Source organism: Mesocricetus auratus, unplaced genomic scaffold (genome assembly GCF_017639785.1).
Source record: "Mesocricetus auratus isolate SY011 unplaced genomic scaffold, BCM_Maur_2.0 Super-Scaffold_100006, whole genome shotgun sequence".
Classification (NCBI taxonomy): domain Eukaryota; kingdom Metazoa; phylum Chordata; class Mammalia; order Rodentia; family Cricetidae; genus Mesocricetus; species Mesocricetus auratus.
The window spans coordinates 29,353,191-29,375,902 of record NW_024429190.1 but is presented as its reverse complement, the minus strand read 5'-3'; the positions used below and the strand labels follow the sequence as shown (position 1 = coordinate 29,375,902).

At 39.3% G+C, this 22,712-nt stretch overlaps 1 long non-coding RNA gene and 1 pseudogene across 1 annotated transcript; both read right to left on the bottom strand.

Moving 5' to 3' along the window:
- Positions 1–7,361: 7,361 nt before the first annotated feature.
- On the bottom strand, positions 7,362–9,124 carry LOC101822463 (annotated as a pseudogene).
- Positions 9,125–16,774: 7,650 nt separating this feature from the next.
- On the bottom strand, positions 16,775–20,517 carry LOC121140677. The gene is made up of 3 exons (XR_005877605.1): positions 20,182–20,517; positions 16,946–17,028; positions 16,775–16,856 (listed from the first exon to the last, which is right to left on the bottom strand). It is a non-coding gene; the product is annotated as an uncharacterized LOC121140677 (long non-coding RNA).
- Positions 20,518–22,712: the final 2,195 nt, after the last annotated feature.

Here is a 22,712-nt window from a genome sequence, read left to right as displayed (position 1 = left end):
AAATGTCATTACTCAACACTCTCCAGAAATAGAGCACTGTTCATTGTCCACCCACAGTAAGTCAGTTACTTGGGACCCTGTGGCACTCAGTATGAACCGCCGTAGATAAGGATTAACCCCAGGTGTGATTTTCTTCTTTAATCATGCCGTGTCCATTTTGCATGGAATTAATTATTACCATTAATTACCCCTATTATCTTCCATTAGTTATAAACTAAATATGGTGATTTTTTTGAAGCAAGCTTTCTCTGCATAGACTCAGCTGTCCTGGAATTCACTCTACAGACAAAGATGACCTCAAACTCACAGAAATTCACCTGCCTCTGCTTCCCAAGTGCTGAGATTAAAGGCATGCACCACCACCTCGGGGATAAACATGTTAATTTTTATGTAACTGTATAGATGTACAGGTTTTCTCCTGTACAAATGAGCTAAAAAAACATTTGAAGGTTATTGATTTATGGTAACTTGAGTGGAGACTAGTCCTTCAATGTAGCCTCTTCTTTTGTACTCTTTGTATGCAATTTATTTTATGTGTTTTAGTTGTTCTTAGACTTTTAAAACACTTTTGATGTCATCTTCCATGTCACCCTAGGTATATCAGCATGTAATTCTGTCTTTCTTAAATTGGTTGTAACATGTACTTTCCAGAACAAAATAAAGCCCTCTTTCATCTATATAGCAAATGTCTATGGCCACCAAAATTTTATTTTGCTGTAACTTCATACCTAAGGAAATTAGCTAAATCATTATAATGCTATCTCAAGCACTGTTCAATTTATTGACATAATTTACAAAAAATAGAAAATAATATAATTCTACTATCAAATGTAGGTACAATACTCAAATTCTACCAGTTGCCTCATTAATATATTTTTCTTTATGGCTCAACAAGCAGCCATAATTATTTATTACATTTGGTTATTATATTGCCTCAGTAGGAGTTTCTGAGTCATTTTCCCTTTTTGGTGGTTCTGACCTATGAGAAGCATACACAACAGTTATTTTGTAGTAGAGCTGTCCAATTTTCTTCATGATTAAATCCATGTTACACATTGTTTGACAAAAGGCCACAGAAATGATGTTGGGTCCTTCTCAGAGTGGCCATTATGTCAATCTGTCCCGTTACTAGGGATGCTAGCTTTGGACACATAGTCAGCATTCTGCCTGCCAACCTTCTCCATTGAAAAGGGTAAAATCTTGTGCTTTTGTTTATACAAACACAATTTTCATTTATAAATAAAATTATGCTTGGGACACTACATTTGCAACTATGTGTGATTACTAATTTTGGGGCTCTATTATTAAATCCCAGGGTCTTGTACCTATTAGGCCAGCCCTCTACCATTTAGCTAGATCTCATTCCTCTTCTTGCTAACCCATTAACATGTATGGAACCTCAGCACAGGGTAATTATCATTCATCTATAACTTCACATTTCTTAAGAAATAATCATAAAATAGAACTCTATCTGAACTTTTTGTGGTGAATCTCTGCCAAATTACACATATAGAATTATAGCATGACATTTTAAAGACCTTATTTGGTGAGGCAGTACATAATTCTATTTTAAAGTAGCTAATGTGATTCTATTATCTGATTCTGTATTTCTAAAGTGATTTTTGAATCTCAAAATTTGGGATTAACTTCCTCCCTTATTCTTTATTACAGAAACTTTATTTCTATATCTCAATTGCATCTTTAATAAAATGGCAACACTTAAGCCTTCATTTTTAACCTGTGACATTAAAAGGATAATTGCTTAACTAAATGTCCTAGTCTGTGGGGTATCTGTGTGACAGGGGCAGGAAGGTAGAAGATGGTCACTCTTATACTCTTCCCTCTCAAGGAACAATTTCTTCTCTAGGAGAATTTATAGATACATGTTCTATGATACTAAGAATATAGTTTTATCATGACCATAAATAGATTAGGAAAATAGTATTAAAGACTCTCTCTCTCTCTCTCTCTCTCTCTTATACAAACTCAAATTCCCAAGCTAAATTAAATGAAGGTACATCACAGTATAATTTTAAGACGTTTGCCAAATACTTAGATCTCAGTGGTCACAGGAAATATCTCTTCTGTCTTTAGGAACAGTTTTTCAAATATTACAGCATAAAACACATAACTGGTATACCATGCAATCCCAAGGACAAGCAGTGGTTGAGAAATCTAACTGCACTCTAAAAGAAATGCTCCATTAACAACCAGGTGGAACAAAGACCCCCAAACACAAACTACATAATGCTTTATGAACATTAAACCTTCTCAGTGCTAATAAGAAAGGACAAACAGCGACAGAAAGACACTGGACTATAGAAAAAATTCTGAACTAGATCAGCTGGTGTATTTCAAGGATGTAATGACCTCAGTTTAGAAACCAGGATATGTGTTATGTTGTGGAAGGAGTTTCACCTTTGTTTCCATAGGAGAAGAAAAGCTTTGGATTCCATCAAAATTGATCAAGATTCGATCCAAACAGGAGAAAACTCAGGAGGAGGAAAGATGACAGCTCATCCACAAAGTCATATTCCATGAGGTATATGGAAACCTCACAAAAGGAAAGGGAAGTGTTTTGTTCTTGTCTTTATAGGAAAGCCCATCTCCAAACAGCGAGATGCTTAATGTGTGGATACCTAAAGAAGAGAGGATGACTACCCAAAGGAACCATCAGAGAAGAATCTGATATTTGGTGTCAATGTCTAATTTTCTCAACTTACATCCTTGTGAAATCTATTTCTCTTTACTTCCTACTATTCTTTTGATCCCAATTCACTTAAACCAATGCTTATTTTGGAGTTAGATTTGGCTCTCCTCCTCTAAATCCAAGTGTTTTGTTAAACTAAAATTCAGAGTTTCTGTATTATATCAAGGAGCCAATTGATATAAGACAGAAGAAAACAAAATCTAGGGATTGTCATATGTTTATACTCAGTTCTTTCTCTGAAAGTCTAATTTCCCTCATATTTACTATCATCCTTATTGTTGCTTTTCCTGGTATGCATACACATAAAAGTTGAAAAAAATCTTTGTTGAAATTAACATTTGAGTCTTCCACAGAGAACAAAGAATTTCCTAACAGCAATCTTTAAAAACTTTGGAAAGAAAATGAGGTCCCACTTGATTGACTCCACCTCATCCGATTTGATGCATCTGAATTGACAATTACCACTCTGAAACTGGTTTGGGACTACATCGCTCTACACAACTCCAGACTAATTAGCTGATATGGTGCACCTTCTACAATCTGGCCAGAGCCTCACACAAGAACTTCAATGAACATTGGAACTTCAGTCAAGAACTTCTGTCAAGCATCTCCCATTAGAGACTGGGCACAAATGTTGTAGCTAGTCCTCTTGAGACTTTCACTATACTAACATTTTCTTCCTACAGGATCCTGTGAGGTGATCATTGTCCCATTTCAGCAGGAAGTAATTTTGAGAACACTACTCCCCCCTTTCCCTGTTGTTAATATTACAGGATAATTTATACTAGTTAGGGTTAGTTTTAAATTATTTAGGTTTGGGATTGGAAGGAGGTGTACAGACTTGGCCATCTCTTTCAAATAAGTTTAGGGTTTAGATGGAATGGACATGCTTAGGATAGGTTACAGGTAGTTTATAATTTATCATCTTCTTCTATGTGTATATGCTTTATATATGTTTGAGACAATTTAGTTTGTTTCAGGTCTAAATCTTTTCTTTAGATTAAAGGGATAATTGTAGGTAGAGATCTCATGTACACATAGCACTGACCACACCCACTTGGACGTGGTCATGGGTATGTGGGGAGAGGTAGAGATAAAGGTCAAGGAAGGAGGGGTCTTGTTCTCTCTTGGGGTTGGTCAGAGACCAGCAGAGCACTGACCCCAGCTTTCGGCTTCTCATGTAAGTGACTTCTCTCTCTCTAATGAAGTATCATATGACTCCCCTTCCCAGTATACTTGGTGTGGCTTGTTATCCATCTTCATACACATACTGAAATTCCCAAACTAAATTAAATGAAGGTACATCACAGTATAATTTTCAAACACTGGCCAAATACTTAGATCTCAGTGGTCACAGGAAATAATCTCTTCTGCCTTTAGTTTCTTGGTTGCAATGGATCTGCTTGCACTGGACTGAAGACTTCTTCATTGCCATTGGAAATGGAATGTTCAAAGGTAAAGAAAGGATCAGCTATAGAATTGCTACAAAGTTTGTAACTTGAACTATTACTGTGCAAACACATCAAGTGCTGCAGTGAAGACTCCATTTTAAAGCTGGAGCTGTTTAGGCTCAGACTCTATCTGTATTATGTCAGACATACCAGGTTTTATTTAGGTGCTCATCTTCCATGTTTGGGGAATAATACTTTCATATATTTCTTAAGAAATTCCCTCCTTTCATTTTCCCCATTAGCTATTTTATTAACTAATTAACTTACTAATTACTCAACCAATATTTATTGAGTACCTATATTTATTTAGCATCTACTATAAACCAGTTACTTTGGGGGTCCCTCAGGCTCCCATGACACTCACAGGTGGGGGTAAGCTCCTATTTGTGATTTTGCCACTTAATCATGCTATTCTATTTTGCATATGTATTACCAAATAATTTTTCCAAACTGTTTAATGATGTAAAACTATATTAAAACTGCTTGTTTTGTTTTTATCTCTAGGGTTACTATCAAGGTGCCCTGATCAGATAATGATCAGGTAGATAGTGGGTGGATGCCCCAATTGTACCCAGGAATCACATTTTAAATGAGATCCAGATACAATTTTATTGTAACTAATAAGCATTATTGTACTTGACAAGCTCCTAGCATCAACCATGTATAACTTTTTGCTACCTTTTATTCCTATAATGAAACACAGACATTTTCCATGTGTTTCAATGACAGGTATACACGGCTACAGCATTCCACTGACTCTATATTTGTAGTCTTGAGAAGAGCAAACCAAGGTTATTCAGGGAACATGACTCTGGACCAATTACTCAAATCAAGAAATTTGTCTTCTGAAATTGGTTTTCGAAGGCATATTATTTTAAATGGAGAAAAAGATTGAAAATTTGAAACAATCATTTACTTTTTGGATGGAAAGCACTGGTCTCATGTTCTGTCAATTTTGTTTTATTGCCAGTGAAGGCCCTGTTTGAATAGCACACAACTGAGGTGACAGTCACTTTTGAAAACCACGGTGCTGCAGAGGTCAGGAGTGAGTGGATGATGACCTGGGCTGAACTGTTTTCTCCTGCTTTAGAGGCTTGGCCTTCGTAGTTCTCACCCAGCTTATACTCTCCAAAGACATTATTAATAACAGAGCCCTTAATTGGCAGGGAAATCATTGCCACTATTTATCACATCTGAAATAGAAATCTAATACACTTAAGTGGGTGTGAGTGAGTTATTTAAGCGTGTTGATTTGCTGTGTGTCTGTGCAGGATGCTGTGGTTGCCATGGAATCCCTGCCTGATTCCTGTGAAGGTAGAGCTGATTGAATCTATAAAAAGATGAACGTGGAAAATATGTTTATAAAATCCACTTTGGATGGATTTGTTACAGTGATCCAATCTGTGTGTGTGTTTTATTTTGCTTCAGTCCACACTTCTTTATTAAATGTTTATTTATGTAGATTTTTAGGCAGCTGAATACTTGATTGAATCTCTTTCAAATAATGAGTTATTAAATCACCGTGCTTATTGAAGTGAAGTGGGAATGAAGGATGGTTTTTATATCATCCTGCTTGTACATGTTTCTGCCTGTTGGCATATGCTTCATACCTGAAAACTTGGTCATCAGTGGATTGTTTAAAATTCATCAAAATGTAGGACTGTAGAAACTCTATTGTTGTTTCATGCATCAGTGATTTGGGATTGAGGTAAAGCTAATAGCCCACTCCCCTTACCTGCCTCCCATATGTCTGTGTGGCAGGGTGGCTTATTTTAAGTTCCACTATCTATGCGACCTTTGGCAAATTGTTTTTCTACTTTTTACTTCAGTATCTTCCACACAAAAACTCACATTGAGAGGATTTCTCTGAAGGCCAGTTCCCTTCAGCCATTTAATATGAGAGACAGACAGAGAGAGAGAGAGAGAGAGAGAGAGAGAGAGAGAGAGAGAGAGAGAGAGAGAGAGAGAGAGGTGGGAACACACGCATTTGGCATTTGTTAGGTGTCAGAATACTTAGAGGCTATGTCACTCATTTTTAAAACTTGTAATTAATAGTATTTCTGTTTTACCCAAATCCAGTTTTCTGAAATTAGGAGAATAGCATTGATTTTTTTTCTTTTATTCACAAACTCATTCTTAATTTGGGGATAAGACAGGGGAGGGAAACCCTGAAGTCAGCCTGGGCCTGAATCTGACCTCTGGACCTCTGGCTTTTGTCACCTGACTATGGGGAAGCAATTTTATTCTTATTTAAATCACACACATTGCACATGGCTATCTCACAAATAGACTCAGTGTTTGGGGAAGGTTTTCAGAAAGAGACTCTCATAATGAGAGGGTATTCATGTCCTTGGGTATTGATTATCTAAGAATCAAGTTTTCAGGTCCACTGGCAAGCACTTGAATATGCTTCAGGAGAGACACAGCTGAAAGCAGGGAAGACAGAATAGGCCAAAGAGTGTAGCTGAACTGCTGTGGTTATGCAGTGTGTCCTCAGTAGGTTCAACATAGATCTATGAAGCTGAGATGGCGGGTGAAGGATGCCCCAGATAGTGACAAGTGGAGTGGAACTCTCTAACCAATCACTAACCCAACACTGACCATAGTGAGCATCTGGTGCATAGATTCTTGGAGGTGGAGACCAATATGATTGACAACCGGGAATAAATGCTGTCATGGTGTGTATGTGTGTGCCTCCCCCAAAATCATGTGATGAAATTGTGACACTAAGAGTGATACCACCAGGAAGTGGAACCCTAGGAAGAAACTAAGTCATGAGGGTTGGGTCCCATGTAAATGAGATTCGTTCATTTATAAAAGAGAGAACAAAACAAAACTATCTTTTCTTTTTCCTATCATGTGAGATCAGCAAGATGATAACTATTTTGAAACTAGGAAGTGGGTCTCCCTGCCTCCTGTTTTTTGTTTAAACCACAGTCTACGATACCTTATGGTACTCCTGATGTCTGAGACAAGTGTCTTGGACCTTCAGTAAAAATGTGCGGAGACAGCACCATATCAGTTGCTCTTAATTATATCTGTCTTAAATAAAACGTATGATTAACAGGCTAAAATATCTTCAAATCAGAATGTTTTATTAAATAAAGTTACAAAACTTATCTATCTCAGGCTTTTTCTTTCTTTTCTTTTTTAATATTATTTTACATTTTTTATTAATTTATTTTTTACATTTCAATCCCAATTCCCTCCTCTCCACCTGCTCCCCGCACTGCCCCTCCACCTCCCATCTGCTCCTCTGAGAGGGTAAGGCATCCCTTAGGAAGTCTACTAAGTCTGTCCCATCATCTTGTTGAGGCAGGACCAAGGCATCTCTCCATCTCACACAACCCCCTGTGTCTAGGCTGAGCAAGGTATCTCTCCATATAGAATGGTCTCCACTAGTCAGTTTCTACATTAGTATTAGGTCTTGGACCCACTGGCAGTAGCCTCAGATATTGTCCCAGTCATACCATTGTCACCAATATTAAGGGAGTTAAGTTTGGTCTTATGCAGTTTCCCCGTTTGTCGGACCTGAGTCATTGCTCTCCCACTAGCTTGGGTCAGCTAATTCTCTGGGTCTTGACTAATTCGTTCATATTATCACTCCTCTCTCACTTCCATTGTACTCCAGGAGCTTGGCCCCTTGGTTAGGAGGTGGCACCCAGCCAGGGAATGGAAAGGGGAGGTTTATTGCCCAGTGGCTGTGACAGTGAGCTGAAGCTGACTGGTACTGAATTCTCTAAGAGGTTTCTTCTAGAAACAGATAACTCAGACTCCCCCTCTTACTTTTCACCACGGGTGGGAAGGCTCAGAGAAGGGAGTCCTCAGTACAGCCACCTTCTAGACTGTAGCGGAATTCCTTAAGGATGGAGACCACATAGAAGTGGACAAAAGCTGCTGCCACCATCAGGACGTGGAAAATCTGATCAGACTGGAACCATGGCTCAAATTTTCCGGGAAATACGTGCTCAGGAATGTGAGCAACATACAGACTAGCTTCTTCACAGCCATGAGGAAGAACCAGCCCATCTGGCCCACGGTGGGAGCCTTGACAAAACTTTTAGCGATTGTAAAGTGCATGGCAGTAAAACACCACTCAAGCCAAGTTCCAGGAACACTCTTGCTCTTGTTTGTCAGTGCTTAGGAGTGACAAAGCGATCCCATTGTGGCACGATGGTGGCAGAAATGCCCAGGACGCAGACAATAGAGAGGTAGATGAGCCGTGGCTGTGGGGAGCAGTAGGAGTAATAGAGCCAGGAGACAAAGCTCCCATAATCAGTAGAGCAATCCCTGAATAGTCCAGTTTGGAAAACGTCCTGAGAGACTTCCTCAACAATAGATGGTGAGGAAGAGCCAGGAGAAGCTGAGGCAGAGCACTGCACCCAGAAAGTACATCCCAAACACCACCTTTTCCTGCAGGGGAGCCATGAAGTACATATTTGGTCTGAGCATGGTCAAGAGTCCCAAAAAGAGAAATAGCACAAAACCAAGCAGATGGGTCCAGATGTTGTCAGTTTCTGTGTGCATGCGGAAGATGCTCTTGAAGCAAGCCCGAAAGGGGGGGCATAGGTGGTCTATGGCCATGTAACAGGTAGTCATTGTCTTTCAGCCAGTAAGGAAGTACATCATATGGGATGGCTCTCCAATATCCTTCCCAGACCTTATATAATAACTCCTCCATCTCCTCCATGGCATGGTGAGCTTGCCGAGGAAGCATCAGTATCTGCACCTCCTCCTCGTTTCCCTGAGGCACTGGGAATGTCTATTCTTCTTCAGCCTTGGCTGCGCTGGTGGCTGCCAGCTTGCCCTTCTCCTCCAGCAGGGGTCCCAGTTCAACCAGTTCCACCATGTCAGTTTCTCTGTTACTAGAAGGAGCCTCATTGGCAAAGAGAAAAGGATGAACTAAACTGTGAATAGCATGCAGAGCAAGTTTAGATAAAGTGGATATAATGCTGAGCCCCATTAAGAAGAAACCTTGTGCTTTGGGTAGTCATTAGAAAGCTTCCTCAAGGACCTCATATAGGGAAAGTTCTGTCACATAAAATTGCAAATTCATTTAAAAGAAGAGTTCCCAAACAAAGAAAGTCTTCATGACATTCTTGTCCAATAGAGCTGCCTACAGATACATTTTCCCTGTGGTTTATGGACAGGTGCATAGAGGTCACTGCAAATGCAGTAGAAGAGGACCAGGTTATATCTGAAGCCAGCATGAGAACTTGGCCTCCTCCATGTGGTGCTGGTTCCACAGACATGCAGGATGTAAGAGTGAGGGAACCAGGGAAGCCTGAGTCAAGGTTCTAGAAATCTGCTGAGATGAGGAAATCTGTAGTAACAAGAAAACTGATAACAAGAAAAGTGGAATATCTTTGGTTTTGATGGAGACATTTTTTATTTGTTTGTTTTGTTTGGGGGGGTTGGGTTTTTTCCCTTTTCTAAGATGGGCTTTAACTCAGGAATTAGGATGCTCAACACACACTGTCACACAAAATTTCCAGGAAATCACTGGCCTCTCAGTTCTGGTGTCCCAAAGTAGAAGGATGACATTCACAGATCATAGGAGGGTAAGTACAGAAAGGAATTTAGAATAGGTCCATAGGTTTAACTCCCACACCAGAGAGTACAATGATCTCTTGTAGTTGCCATAGGCATCTACACACAATGAACATATAAAAACAGACACAGACACATACACATAAATAAAAAATACAACATGTTTTAAAAATGGCCATTTGCATCTCCCTTGATTAGCTTTTGTCAGAAATTTGTAACAGCAATGAGATATATAACTGGTACATACTACACACACACACACACACACACACACACACACACACACACACATACACACACACACACAAACACACACACACATTTTATGGGTTGGTTGAATTATGCTGTGTGAACCACATTGAAGTTAACTTTCTTTTCAAGCTCACATTGTCTCTGCCCTGATACACACATGCCAGTGTATTTGGCAGCCTGTCTTCCTTTCACATGCAAAACAAACAAACAAAAGCAGAAATTGTATCTTTAAATGGTGTTTTATTCTGAGAAGACTGTGTCACCATCCTAAAGATCTGTCCTCCATCTCAGGTATACAGGGAGGATCCAGGAAAGCCATCAGTCATTTCAAAGGTTAGTCAGGCTCCTCTGGTCAAGTAGTCAGCCTTGTCTCTGAGATTTATGTTGTCTGGTACCTCTCTGTAGCAGCATGGAGGGTTTTTAAGCAACAAGACATGAGTCTTGTGTTCATCCTGAGCCAGAGATTTGGATGATGTCTGGATAGAAGGCTAACTCAAAGCAAAAGCATTGAGAGTGTATGTGGATAGAATCATTACTACAGAATGAATACTAATATGCCCTTATGATGAAAATACTTGGTACCCCATCACTGTGCCCTTATCATAGTCACTCGTCCAGTCTGAGTACAAGCAACCATTCCTTTCTTTAAAAAAAATACTTACAAAGGATCTGAGCACCCAGTGCTGCAGGACTCACTTCTGTCTTATACACTTATACTTTGTCTTAATATCAAGCACAGCACTGAGAACCACAAAAATCTTGCTTGCCTGATAAATGAGTGCTGAGAACATGTAGCAAAGAACTGTGCTCAGGCTTGGGAATATGAAAAACAGATGCATTATTCCCATTCTTTAAGAGTTTCGTATTAGAATAATTTTTACAATAATAAAAGATTTAAGGTAGAGCTTACTATATGAATAATTTCAAATCTATTGCCCGTGACACTCCAGAAAATCTCACATAGATACCAATTGTAGTAGCTCATGCTCTTGGCATACACACATTATAAGCAAGCTGACAGAGTTATACTAATCCTCTGTGGTTGTTACTTTGATGTTATTTTCTTTAATGCTGCTGAGAAGAAAGATTACTGGGCAGTAAGAACTGGCATTCACAGTAGCCAAGAGGCAAAGTCATTATATCCATTGCTGCTCTACATTCTGTATAATTCACTGAACATGTAGTTAAAATGGAATGGGAAGATTTAGTGAAAGGAAATGATAAGATTTGGAATTGGGTCTAACCCACAGGAAGGTAATGACATTCGTACTCCATTGTATTTACCTTCTGGCTAGTGCCAGGGTCAAAGCCTGCTATCATAACAGCCAGAAGAGTGTCTCTTCCCTAACTGTGGATTTCATCTCCTACACCCTGCTTCTTCTTGAGGAGATCACTCCCCGTCCAATTCAGCTAAGCTCTAGCTAACTAGAACTGGACTTTGAGTTCTCAGCAGCTAAGCTACTCAAAGACAGATGGCTTAGGATGCAAAGAGGATGGACACCTGCAGTGGTCAAAGCAGGGGACATCCAAAGGTAAAAGTGAGATGACAATTTAGCTATAGATGGTCTGTGTTAAGAAGGAAAATAAAATGATGATTACATTTAGTTTCCTCTGGTATTTTCTACATTTCTTCGATAAAATTTATACCCTGTATTAGCAAAAATGAATGCTGATAGCATCTCCTCTTTCCCACTTTATACTAAATCATGTCTTCTGATTTCTTCATAACATTTGACGTCATGTTTCCCTTTCTATAATTCTTTAGAATACTCATGATGAATTTGAAAACGGGAAGGAGAAACCTCAGCAAATTCTATCTCAGCCTGTCGTTTCCATTGTTCACTTTTCGGAGTGCTTCAGTACCTTGAAAACTTTTCTCTTGCTGAGAAAATACCTTATTCTTTTGACCTGTCTCCTTGCTTTTCATTTGTTTTGCACCTCTCGGTAATAAATCCACACCCACGGCACTCACTGTCCAAAACTGCATTCTCACAGACAAACTTGGAATTGTACAGTTGCACATAGCAACAATCAACGTCTCCACGCAGAATCTTTTGAATTCTTCATGTTTGCTTGGCATCTCAACCTTTTTCACACACCCCAGGGCACTTAAAATGTAGATATATTATGAAGGAGTTAATTATTCTTCAGAATAAAAGTAAAACAATAAAAGAAGATATAAATTATAAGCCAAAAATACAAATAAGATCATGGAGCTGACTGGCCTCATTTCAACACTGCTTAATTGAATGTTTTAATCATATCTATCTATCTGATATCTATATCTATCTATGATCTATTTATAATCTGTCTATCTACCCATATGGTTTGTGTGAGTGTGTGTATGTCTGTGTGTGTGTGTGTGTGTGTGTGTGTGTCTATCTCTCTGTATGCATAGCCATGTATATGCACAGATCAGAGTAGGCTTTCTCCCTCCACCATGTAGATTTCTTGGAATCAAATTCTGGTTTTCGGGCATTGGGATATGGCAGCTTTACTTACTGAACCATCTCACAAGCCCCAAAGCTGAGTCTTGATGTATTTTGAGTTAGATTTGTCATGTGCTCTCAGTTTCCCCCTACCCCAGTGCTTGGATAACCAAATCCCCAAACCTGACATTTGCATTTGCTCCCTATGTGTCCCTGGCTGGTGCTTTAGTCTGTCTTTAAATAAGTACTAACTTACAGAAGTTCGGCAAAGCAAGGCATGTGCCCCAGATTTATAAATACAAGTGCAGCACTTGTCTTCTCAACATTGCATATCATTTTGCTCTGGTACATGTGTGGAGATGACAGTTGTCAGCAGGTGTCCTTCCTCCTTTCTCCATCATTCATCTCTCATTGTAAGGGTAGGTCCAGTTTCCAACCTGCTCTTTCCCTCCGATCCTATTCTACTCCCCACCCACTGTCTCTCTTTTATTTTTTTAGGTCATGACAGAAGGGAAAAATGAACAAAGGTAATTCATTTTGTCTCTTCCACCTATGGCCCTAAGAAGTAAGTACCTTCCCAATGGGAAACAGAAGCCTAATTGACAAAGTGGGGTTTCTAAACACTTTTCTTAGTATTCCTGACAGACATCCTTTCTCTGCAGATCAATAGCTCATCAGATTGCGAGGCTTCCATCTTGGTGCCCTGCTGTGTTAGAACCCCTCTGAAACAGATTAGGAAAGTGACTTCTTTCTGAACAAACATAATTCTCAATGTCTTTTTAATCAACAGAACAATTCTCAAGCAGAAGTAGAAGGCCACCTTGCATGCAGACTCACTGTTGAGTGTCTTGAAATACATCTGTAAGGGAATGGGGTGAGGAGTGAAGAGAAACTATTACTTGTGATTCTGAAATGCCCCTTGTAATGCAGCATGAATAAGCATAACACAAAGAAATCAGTCTATTCAATCTCAAGATGATCCTCAGAGTTCAGCAGTTCATTTTGAGGCTACTTCTGTTGTCCTGCCCACCAGGTGAGCAGCAGACTCAGAGAGAAAATGGCGGTCACAAACTCTGGCTTAGATATCCACTCTATTACTTTTCAGCTGTGTAATTTTGGTTAAGTTACTCAGTCTCCATGTGACTTGTGCAAAACTCAAAAATACAGGCAGCACCTACACCAAAGAATCCCTGGGACCTTTATCTATATGCACTGAGGGTGATGCCAGGCACATACTGAGCCCTGCTCCAAATGATATGACAAACTTTAAAGATGCCCCATGGAAGGCCTTACCCTCCCTGGGGAACAGAAATGGAATGGGATAGGGGGCCAGTGGGGAGCATGGAGAAGGGGAGGGAGAGGGAACTGGGATTGACATGTAAAACAAACTTGTTTCTAATTTAAATAAAAAATAACACAAGAATCTTTTATAAAAGAACCATTATCTAGAAACCACTGGAAATCTATGATAGATTTAAATGAGCTGATACAAGCAGACTTTGGCAGTGGTAGCACCTGAACTCTTTGTAGTGATGGTCCTGTTGGTGATGATGGTTGGAGGTCATGGTACCAAAACTAGGGGCTTCTCTTTATTGATTGTCTGTCACAAGTTATACAGACATTCTACTGGGTATTCAATAAACATGTTGTTTGACTGGGTCTTAAAAACAATAATATTTTATCAGTAAAGAAAATAAATTCCAAGGCTAGTTGCTCCAATAAGATGGCAAAATGAGTAATGCTGGCTGCCTGTTTCCCCAGCCCAGGCTCCTCCAGAGAGCAGGAACCCCTGGTCGTCCACCAGCTTTCCACTTACAGGATGCTGCTTAGTCAAAATGGATTTCCCGCTTCATACTCCAGACACCTCCTCATCTCCTTCATATGTTTCTTCTGCTAGCTACTGAGTTCATGTTTCTCCAAATTGCCTTTGTTGACTCCAAGGCATTAGGTTATTTGATGTTATCACTCTCATTTGTGCTCTTTGAAGATGTAGTCACAGAAGGAAAAAGACCTTACAAGGCTGCGAGTGTTCAGACAGGATAATAAAAAGAGGCAGCATTAGCCACTGTCTTGAAACCATGAGGCCTCAAGGGAAAGGTTCTGGTCTCTCTTGCCTTGACCTGTCCCTTCTCCTATGTCTCCATTGGTGAGGGAAAGTAACTGATTCATTTGTCTTTTGAAGATTTGCCAATGCTGTTTACTATAGATAGAAGAATCACAATTGTGTTCCCTCTGCCCATTCATCTCCTTTCAGTAACAAGATAAAGCCATACTAGCAGCTGAAAGAAGGTGATGGAATGCATTTAGCCCAGTCTTATTTGATTCAACAAACATAAGCCAATGATTAGTCAGGCTTTAAATGCAAAACACTGAAGAGCACATTTACAGTGCCAGGTCACTAGTTAACTCAGCAGCGATGACAATAGTAATTCAGTACAGTCTCATCCTGAGTCACATACGAAGGGGAGGGACCTTATATAGAAAATGTGCTCTTAACCACTAGGCATCATTAATTCCCAACCAGCTCTGAATCAAAACAAGGCATTCCCTGTAGTTTCTGCAACAAGTTTTTCTCACCCTCCTTCCAACCTTGTTATTTGGGGTTTTCAGATTCTTTTACTATTGCTTTCTTGGCTTCATGCATTAGGATCCAAGAGATGGGAACAGAAAAAGGAAAGGCCTTAAGTTATTTAATTTTTCCATATTAATATTTATTTGTGGTTATGTGTATGTGCATGTGTGTGGAGGTCAGAGGACAACTTGGGATAGATGATTTTCTCCTCTTAGTATATGTGTCCAAGGGACCAAATTCAGGTCATCAGGCTTGGTGGCAAGTGTCTTTATCCACTGAACTATCTCATCTGCCCATTTTATTGATTTATTTTTATTGGTGATGGTGGTGTGTGAGTGCGTGGATATTTTCAGTCCTTTTCTATATCTGCCATGCTGATTCAACAGCTAGATACAGTAATAGGACATGCTTTACTGGCTATTATTTTCTAATATGGAAATTGAGGCTTTGTGGGGACCAGCTTTCTTGGGGAAATTTCACTCATCTATGAAGCAAAAGGCCTTAATCTCCTTTTGGAGCCTGTTTCCTTTTGCCGACTATGGGAAAGAATTTGAAATAAAATTGCCTCAGAATCTCACACATGATTTTACAATTTTATATAGCATAGCTATTCTCTATAATTTAACTATTTGTTTGGATATTAGGTGTTAAGTGAAGCTTTTCCTTGCTAGCCGCTTTGGTTTATCCCCCACCAGCCGCCTGGGCTCTGCCACGCGAGCCTGTTTCTAGATCCGCATGAGTCCCAAATAAACACACAGGAGGCTATATTAATTATGAAGCTGTTGGCTTTGCTTGTCTCTTACTGGCTAGCTCTGACTTAAGTATTTACCCCATAATTGTTAATCTAAGTATGTCTCTTACCGGAGAATAGTTCCGGGGTCCTACCTCATGGCGTTACATCTCGACTCTCTTGTGTTTCCCCTTCCCAGAATCCTCCTCGACTCCTAGTCCCTCCTATCTAGGTTTTCTATTGGCCAGACAGTACTTTATTGACAAATGCACAGGCAAATAACAGGACTTCCCCAACAATTAGGAATACAGTTATGTTTTCTTAGTAGCAACTTGCATGCTGTTCTAGGTAGATGCGCACACTTTTCTTGTGCCTCTTTGGCAAACAGTTTGGGCATTTGGACTTACATACAGTGCTAGCAAAACTACCTCATAAGAATTCATAGACATTAGCAGACTGTAACTCACCATCAGTATTCGGGACTTCTTTGTAGGGAGTGAAAGCGTCAATGAGTGGTATATATGAACACAGAGCCAAGAGAGGCATATTATGCTGGCAGCCCTCCTGGTGAAGACTTGACTTTCACAGTGAACTCTTCAACCCTCACACCCATTAATTTAAAAAAAGCAACTATTAGTGTGATTAGAGTCATGGCTCATGGCATTGCTTGTGTGGCGTTGAAGAAGCTTGGGGCTGCCAAGCACTTACCTACTAGCCTCCTAGTGTCACGCCCAGCCATTTAGTTGTATGAGAGTTTTGGTTCATTGAAGGCAAAATTCTCTAGCACTTTGTGTTTGCACATGCTGGTCCCTTGCTTTGGTATACCCTTGCAACTGCAAAATCCAGCTCATATTAATCCTCATTTTTCTAAACTTCAAATGCTGAATATTTTCAATGATTAAGATGACAGCAGCAAGTTCAACACTCAATATAACAAACGCTTATTGATTATTTGTTGGTATTCAACATTATTAAGGTTATAAAGATAAATAAGAATTATAACCTAAAAACTATAAAGTTAAATTAACACATAACTATAATAAACTAAACAAATGGTCGTATAGGAGAAGAAAACAATTACTTTTATCTTTACCAATTTCAGGCTCATTGGTTTGTGTGGAAAACAGGTGTTTTTATCTTTTTAGATTCATTGTCTGGGCACCTACAAATAAAGAAACAAAAGCAAAAGATAAGATTAAATCACACTATTACCCTGAAGCACTAAGCTGGGTAAAGCAGGGGCCTACTTACCATTCTAACAGAAGGATAATGCATTCTGAGTGGAGAGTCAAAGCAAAGGAAGAGATCATAGCATTCTCTGGGTGTCTTTGCCACTGAAATAGTAGAAAACATGGAGGACTGCTGAGTTGTAGTGTTGGTAGATTACAAGCCCACACATGCGTGGTACCTTCCATGTTCTACTAGTAGAGAGAGTAGAGAGATGGAGGAGAGATAACTATACAGATATGGGGTTTCCTTTTAGGCAAATAAGGACAAGGCAGTGAAAGTTTTTTTTCTCTTTTTGGTCTGTTCTTTCTCAGGTCTCTTAGCTCAAAATAAACCTCAGGGAAACTGCCATGTTTCAGGGTAACCCATCTTGTGTACATTTTATATGTATGTATCTTTCAGTCTATGTTATACATCAATGACTTCTTAGGTGTGGGGATCACAGCAGGACCGAGCTGTTTTTTCAGACTTGGAGAATTTACCGATGTTCCAAGAGGTTGAATATATAAACAACATTATTAAAATGCTATAATCAAAGATGACAGCTAAAGCTGTTGTCACACCTGTATGGAATAGGCAGAGGCCCACGTAAATGATCTCAAGAAAATATAGAAGCAAAGCAATACAATAAATAGGAGCTTTCTATGCAAAACCTCCCCTGTCAAAGACATTCTAGGGAGAGAAAAAGTCACACAAATGTCTTGTAGTTACCAGAAGACCTAGGAAAATATTTTGTGCCAAAAATGAGATGTATACAACAGTGGATATCCTAGGGAGAGAAAAGGTCACACAGATGTCTTCCAGTTACCAGAAGACCTGGGGAAATATTTTGTGCCAAAAATGAGATGTATACTACAGTGGGAGAGTGGAAGTTATGATGGGGATTTTCAATTGTACCTGCAACTCTATTACTGGCAATTGCAGCTGTTACCCGAAGCAAAAAGATTAGACCATGGTGATGTAACTTCAGCTGCTACTAGATTGTCTCTTGTACAGCTGACTCCCATTACCACTTTTGAAGGAGTGGGTGAGCCTCTGTGCCTCCTGCTCTTTTCCAGTCTCATATTTCTGTGTCCTTGTGGCAAAAGCTCCACTGTGTTCATAACCATCCCCAAAGAAAAGACCAAAAGATTGTTCTTAGCTTTCTTGTTAGGCAATTCTGAGTGGAAAGCAGGGATGGAAATGGCTTCTAACATTCACTACATTGCATCATACTCACCGACTATAGAAAAAAAATCTGTCCTGCAAGGAGGAGAGTCTTTTATGAGTATGTTTTAGAGAGCAGAAAACATGAGGAGAAATGGCACATGGGTACTGCCTTCTGGCTGTTCCCTATATTGGCACCACAAAAATGATAGGAAAGAGCATCGTGCCACAATAGAGTAGAAACTTCTAAGTTTACAGAAAGTAGGGCAAACAAACAAACAAACAGACAAAAAACTGAGTCAAGGTCATCTGTTCTGTCACTGAAGTTTTCTATTTACAGGTGAACCTTTTACTCTGAGGATATGGGGTTTAACACATCTGAAATTAGCAAGAATGTCTTTGAGTGAATAGTTATTTACAAGTATAATCAATAAATAATACAATTTGAACTGAGCTCTCCAACTACTTACTGATAATGTTCTGTTTCATGCCAGGAAGCCTGTTTGGTGAATTATAATGTAGCAAGGAGTGAGAAAGCATAAGTCACCTTGAAAGTTGATTGAATATAATCAATGATTAATGGCAAATTTGTGGTCCCTTTAATGACCATAGTTAAACAAAATCAAATTGAACCATAAATTCTGGATGCTGTCTGCAATTGGGTCGTGTAAAAGTAAGCTTTGTGAAGAAGAAAAATCAATTTTGTAATAATGTTGTGATCAGATTCATGGCTTACAATTTGAAGCTTTTCCTTTTTATTAAAAAAAGAATGTTGACTATTCATTTTGCATATTCACAGGCATTTAATTAGATCAGCAAAATTGCATATAGGGAATGTCAAAATATTTCAGTCAATAGCTATACATTTTCTTGAGGTGGATTTTATTTCGCTCACATCCGCTAAAACCAGCATGAGTTCAATCACTTAAGAGCAAAGATGTTTTGATTATCACTTCGATGAAAAAAGAAGCAGGAAGTGGACCAACTTAGCTCTCAAAGGCCTACTTGAAATTAGCTGAATGGTTTCGGTCCCCTAGAAGTTTGGAGCTATCATATACTTCCATCAGTATAAACAGAAAAATTGTAATCATGTGTTAAAAAATACATTATTATATTGATCTCAGGCTTTATTAAAAATAAGTGGACTCTTTGCCTGAAGCGAGGTTGTTCATTTATAACTGCAGTTCAGAACTCAAGGAAACAATCCATTTTTGTACCACTAGCCAGTTTTGAAAAGGATCATCGTAGAGAGGGTGACAGGAATTTGTGATCAATGCACTCCTACTTGCATGGCTACGTTGCACCAAGAGCAGATGTGGTGTTCCTGATTTTATCATTCCCACCCTTACACTAAACTGATTTCCAGAAGCTGCTATGGGTACCAACATCAGAGAAGACCCATAGACATGCCACTTCTGTTCCAGGATTAGAGATGAGACCTAAGGGATGGAAACTGGAGTCAGGGCACAAAGCTGACTTGGGAAATGGAAGAATGATACCAGCTGGGTAAGTGCATCTCCAGCCTATGATAATCATCCTTCATCTGCCAACTGTTGCAGATGGGATGGAGAAAAAGGTATTCCCCTTCAGTTTATCAAGTATATCAATAACTGACATTAGACTGGCAATGTTTTACTAAATGAGTCTTACTATTACCATACTGTAGCTTTTTATATAGAAAGAATTTGGTTGTGAAACATTATTGAAACAGTAAAGAGAATCGTGACAGAGCAAATGGCCTTTATCTTTCTGAAGAGAACAACAGTTGTCCCCTTCAGATAATTGTACCCTTTGATTTACTGCAATCTCCTTCCTCAGTCTGCCAGTTGCCCAGAATCCTTGGACTGGAGCACTCTTTGGTACCTCTATTCATCTGCTCCTAATCTGTCCTTTCAGCTTGCTCCAGAATCAACCTCTAATATTGATACACATGCTGTCCTTCTGTTCCAGTCCTGTCACTGTTAAATCCAGCAGCAATATCTGTGGGTGTTTCCTCTGGTCTTTCTTCTTGCATTAAAACAAATATTTAACATATAAATTTGATCATGCGTGTTCCTGTTTATAAATTATATATTAGATAATATAGCAGGAAGGAAAAATACTCCATAACTCACCAACATCAGTTCCTCACTATGGTCATTCCTGTCATCAGAAGTCTCTTCTGTCTCTTGACCCCTCCGGAGGAAATCATCATTTAGGTTTATGAAGACACAGTTTTAGTCGCAGACATTAGCATTTAGAGGCTCTGATATGTGTCTGAGAAATTAAGTATATCTTCCATGTTTTCGTATTTTTTCCAACTCCAAGCATGTCACAACACCAATTCCAGCTTAATGTTGACCACAGTGTTAAATCTCTTTTTCTCCCTTGCAGTACTACCTTATGAGTTCATTCTGTCATCCACAGCTTAAAATAGGGTTGCACAGAAGATCACAGCAGCAATAAACTTGAAAAGAATTCTAACCACAGCCTAAAGAGAAAAGCACAGTTCGCAGAGAAATACAGAAGTGGATTTACCCTTCTGTGAAGATGTATTTTTAGGATTTTTTTTCCATAGCAGTTGGGAAATTTGTTGACTGGCAAAGATCTAGTGCCCTTTAGCAAATGTGTCGTTCTCAGGGGTAGAAAAGAAACCTCTTTGCATATGGCTGTTGTTGGGACTCCTAAGTACATTTCCCCAGTTAGTTATTTTTTTTTAAATGTTTGTACTTTGCAGGTAGTTAAAGACCTGAATCAACATTTTAATGGACTATTTGTGGGAAGAAAATTTTTTTTGAAAATTAAGATAGATCACCTATAGTTTTTTTTTCTTCTTAAAGCTGCATGACCTAAAAATAAAGTTCTATTTGTAATACTATTGGTTGCTTCTAAGTTTATTTTTCCCTGCTTCCGTGCATACAGATGTCCAGCTTCTTAAGACTGGTCCTGTGACAAAGTTCTGGGGGTTTTGTTGTTGTTTGTTTGTTTTGCTTTGTTTTGTTTCAATTTAAGACAAGGCCTCACATGCACAGATTACCCTCAAACTCTTTACACAGCCAAGAATGTTCTTGAACTCCCAAGGGCTTTTACTTACCAAGTGTTAGAGCTTGATACATGTGCCCCCCTGCCTGGTTGACTGATTTGTTCATTGGCACTGGAGACTGACCTAGAGAGCTGTGCAGACACTTTACCATGGAAGTCCATATGCAGCCCCTGGAAGCTCCCACTATTAGTGTTGTGGTAGGGGGTGGAGTGGGGATATGCCATAACAAAAAACTGTACCTGAATTTCTCAAACAGAAATTAGTTTTCTTGCACCAGGAGGTTACAAGTCCAAGTCTGTGAACAACAGGAACAGATTCCTTAGAGAACTCTGTTCATGGCTTTTCAGTGCTACCTCTGAGTTTATCTGTACATAAATTTCCTCTTGTGAAGTGTGACATTTAGCCTTGGTTGTTGATTTCACTGGATCTAGAATCAACTGAGAGACACTCCTCTGGGTAGGTCTTTGACACTGTTTCCTGGAATGATTAGCTGTCAGGGGAATACCTTTTCCCAGAAGGGGTAGCACCTTCTAGAACTGAGTGGTTATCAAAATCTTGGCCTTGTCAGCAAGCCATTGTACTATCCACCCCACATCATGTAAGCCAATCTAAAAAGTCCCTTTTGTAATATGCATTAACTTTATCAGTTCTGTGCCTCTAGAGAATCCTAACTACATATGTATGCACACCAGTCATACTGTACTAGGCTCTACCTAATGATCTAATTTTAACTTGTCTGCCTCTTTCAAAACTCCATTCCTGTTACAGTCACATTCTGAGGTACCAGAGGTACAAGAATTAGTACTTGAACATATGAAATTTGAAATTTGAATTAGATGCAATTCATCCATAACATTCATCCAGTGGTAAACTGAGTGCTGGATGCAGTTTCTCTCTTACTTGCTTAACAGATTCTTACTTACTGTGGGCCTGCTTCCCGCCCCTCTCTGTCTCCCACTTGTCTGCTTGAAAACACAAGTGACTGATTAACATGACTAGATTGCTGAGATATCTTCCTCAAGTAGAATTTGTCCTCTTTACCTTGCATTATGTTGGGAAAGAGAACTGAACTTGACTTCATTAGTAACAGCTAGCTGTCTCTTGTCTATTTATTACAACACACTGATTGTGCTAACATATTTAATGTTTATGCCTAAACCCAATTTTCTTCATCTTAAAAATGGGAATATCAAACATTCTCAGACTGTTACAGTGGAAAAAATAACATTTTTATGCAAAAGTACTCAGTAAAGTAATAGCGAAGGCTGTCCTGTGTTTCTGGTAGTTTGTCTGTGTTAGTTTTGGGAGACAACTTGGAGAGGTTAGGAAAAGATGGAGGGAGAGGCCGAAAGCTGCAGCATTTCTGGAGGAAACTTGTTAAAAGTCTCTAAGTCTTACCTTTACTTAGGGGATCCTTTTCCACTGGCTCCTGTCCTCCTTCATACCGCTTCCTTCCCTTCATTTGCACTGGATCACATCCGATACATAATGTGAAGAGAATCAAGAAGCTTCCTAGCCAATGCACTTTATAGGGTGCTAAAGCTAAGACATAGGGTGAGAAAAAAGAAACATTATAGCCAAGGCCTCCAGCTCATTAGTTGGGAGAACCATACTGGACTCTGA